This window comes from Anabrus simplex, chromosome 1 (genome assembly GCF_040414725.1).
Source record: "Anabrus simplex isolate iqAnaSimp1 chromosome 1, ASM4041472v1, whole genome shotgun sequence".
Taxonomy (NCBI): Eukaryota; Metazoa; Arthropoda; class Insecta; order Orthoptera; family Tettigoniidae; genus Anabrus; species Anabrus simplex.
The window spans coordinates 183,320,869-183,324,078 of record NC_090265.1 but is presented as its reverse complement, the minus strand read 5'-3'; the positions used below and the strand labels follow the sequence as shown (position 1 = coordinate 183,324,078).

The window sequence follows — 3,210 nt, the reverse complement described above, 5'->3', positions numbered from 1 at the left end:
CTCCTCCACGCAAATGTCATGATAGTAACTCAGAGTCACGGGCAATTAATTCCCTCTTCCTTGACCATGCCTTCCAATCTTCAAATCCCCCACAAGATCCTGTTCAGCACAGCAGGTGAGGTCGTTTGGGTGACGTACTGGTCCTCAAACCCGATCAAATGTCACACGCTCCAGGACACTGCCCTTGAGGCGGTAGAGGCGGGATCCCTCGCTGAGTCCGAGGGAAAAACCAACCCTCGAGGTTAAGCAGATTAAGAAAGAAAAAGAATCAACAGAAACAGGCAATAAAAAATATAATATATAAACATACAGAGAGACGTAATTGTAAAACGAAAAGATCTGTTGAATCTATTTTCTAAGAAGGCTCGAAAGTTGGATTTTAGATTGTAATCTGAACATACCATTTGCTGTAAAACATTGATATTATTATTTTAATTAAGATTCTGTTCAGTATCAACATGTCGCCTCTGTGGTGTAGTGGTTAGCATGATTAGCTGCCACCCCCCGGAGGTCCGGGTTCGATTCCCGGCTCTGCCACGAAATTTGAAAAGTGGTACGAGGGCTGGAACGGGATCCACTCAGCCTCGTGAGGTCAACTGAGTAGAGGTGGGTTCGATTCCCACCTCAGCCATCCTGGAAGTGGTTTTCCGTGGTTTCCCACTTCTCCTCCAGGCGAATGCCGGGATGGTACCTAACTTAAGGCCACGGCCGCTTCCTTCCCTCCTCCTTGCCTATCCCTTCCAATCTTCCCATCCATCCACAAGGCCCCTGTTCAGCTTAGCAGGTGAGGCCGCCTGGGCGAGGTACTGGTCATTCTCCCCAGTTGTATCCCCCGACCAAGAGTCTGAAGCTCCAGGACACTGCCCTTGAGGCGGTAGAGGTGGGATCCCTCGCTGAGTCCGAGGGAAAAGCCGAACCTGGAGGGTAAACAGATGATGATGATGATGATGATCAACATGTCACTTTTATCAGTATGACATGCGCGCGCCACATCTTCATTAGGTTCTATAATAATTATTTAACTGTAACCAATCCTGGCTGTGCTACTGGATAAGAAAGCTAGTGTAGTGCAAAGTACATGTTCTCAAGTGCAGAATATCGCCAGGCAGAATAGAACATAGGTGGTTCAGTGGCACAGTGTCCCCCTGCGGGCGGCACGGGTTCGATTACCGACCGATGCAGCGTATTTTGCAATCAGTAGATGACCACTGGTATCACCAGATTTGAACCTAGGTTCCTCCAGTGTTGCTTTAGAATTAACCTGCAGTCTAACTGCCTACTGTCATTCGTGAACAATGACATCTACTGTTATTGTATCGAGTTCTGTTCACAACTTGGACAATGAGATAAGAAACGTACAGTTTTTTCAAATACATGTTGAGAAGCGCAGAATATCAGCAACGCGTTGACGCAGCATCGGTGGTTCAGTGGTAGAATGCTCGCCTGCCACGCGGGCGGCCCGAGTTCGATTCCTGGCCGGTGCAGCATATTTTACAGACACTAGGTAACCACTGAAGCGCCAGATTCGAATCTAGATTTCTCCAGTGATGTATTAAATCTATCTAAGTATTAACCTACCGTCTAACTGGCTACTTAATAGTGATATCTATAGCCACTCCCGTAAATATTATGCACTCTAGTGTTCGTTATTCACTCGGACTCAGCGGGGAAAGACACCTCTACCACCTGAAGAGCAATGTCCTGGAGCATGAGACATGGGGTTGGGGGTATACAACTGCCGAAGAGGACCAGTACCTCGCCCATGTGGCCTCACCTGCTATGCTGATAAGGGGCATTGTGGGGGGCTGGGAAGATTTGAGGGGATAGACAAGGAAGAGGGACGGAAGCACCCGTGGGATTAAACAATAAAGTAAATAAACATTCATGGAGACGTCATTGAAAAATCAACATATCTGCGGAATCTATTTCGCATTTACCTGAAGGAGAAGTGGGGAATTACGGAAAGCTACCGTGAGGATGGCTGAGTTGGGACGCAGTTCACTTCCCGAGCCTGAGTTGAACGCGTTCCAGACTATTACGACTTATCAAATTTTGTGGCAGAGCCGGAAATCGAAGACGGACCCCGAGGGTAGCAGCTAATCACACTGACCACTACACCACGGAGGCGGACAAGATAAAACTTGCAGAACAAAATTTCTGGCACCTCAGCGACTCAGAATATCAAAGTAGTTAGTGGGACGTGAGTTCAATAACATCGTTGTTACAGACTGGTGGCTGATGTGTAAAAATCAGAAAATCTCAAGAAGTGTATCCCAGGATTTATATAGGAAACTTTTCAGAAATAAAAAAATAATGTCCTCTGCCGTGACCAGGATTCGAACCTGGGTTATTGCGGCCACAACGCAATGTCCTAACCACTAGACGATCACGGCTACGGAGAGCACGTAGTTTACGGTCTTTTACAGCAATGTTATAGGATTCGATACAAAATACCAGTGGTCTCGGTCCATTTCCCTCCAGTCTTCATTACGGTGAGAGTCACTGTTTTCATCAGCGGCCAGTGGCCTCTAGCAGCTCCTTGAAGAACAGTTTCCATGAAGTCACCTTTCACATTGGGATATTTAGATTGGTAGGGATTCTCTACAAGATCTAGTTCTTTCCTTCTTTCTTTCTTTCTTTCTTTCTTTCTTTCTTTCTCCGGATACCGTCCAGGGAATTTTCCTCGGACTAAGGGAGGAAGCCCACTGTCCCGCCTGAAGTGAAGTGTCTTCGAGCGCCAGACATTGGGTCGGGGATACAACAGGGAGCAGGACGGACCAGTACAGTACCTCGCCCAGGCGGCCTCACTTGTTATACCGAAAGGGGCCGTATGGGGAATGAGAAGATTGGAAGGTGTTAGACATGGAATAGGGAAGGAAGTGGCCATGGCCTTAGTTAAGTACCATCCCGGCATTTTCCTGGACGAGAAAGGGGAAACCACGGAAAACCACCTCAAGGGTGGCTGAGATGGGAATCGAAACCCTCTACTCAGTTCATCTCCTGAGCCTGAGTGGAATCTGTTCCGGTCCTCGTACCACTCTTCAATTTTCGTGGCAAAGCCGGGAATCGAACCCAGGCTTCGGAGGGTCGCAGCTATTCACACTAACGACTACACCACACTACCTTTTGGAAATTCGAATCCGATCACTAAAATCAAATCTCGCTGAAAATATATTTATTCTGATCCATACTGAATGAAGATCACACGAG

The 3,210-nt window shown here is 47.4% G+C and overlaps 2 non-coding genes across 2 annotated transcripts; one reads left to right on the top strand and one right to left on the bottom strand.

Annotated features, from left to right (window-relative positions):
• The first annotated feature begins 1,413 nt into the window (after positions 1–1,413).
• TRNAG-GCC (transfer RNA glycine (anticodon GCC)) lies at positions 1,414–1,484 on the top strand. The gene has a single exon. It is a non-coding gene; the product is annotated as a tRNA-Gly (tRNA).
• Positions 1,485–2,321: 837 nt separating this feature from the next.
• On the bottom strand, positions 2,322–2,393 carry TRNAH-GUG (transfer RNA histidin (anticodon GUG)). The gene has a single exon. It is a non-coding gene; the product is annotated as a tRNA-His (tRNA).
• Between the last annotated feature and the right edge of the window lie 817 nt (positions 2,394–3,210).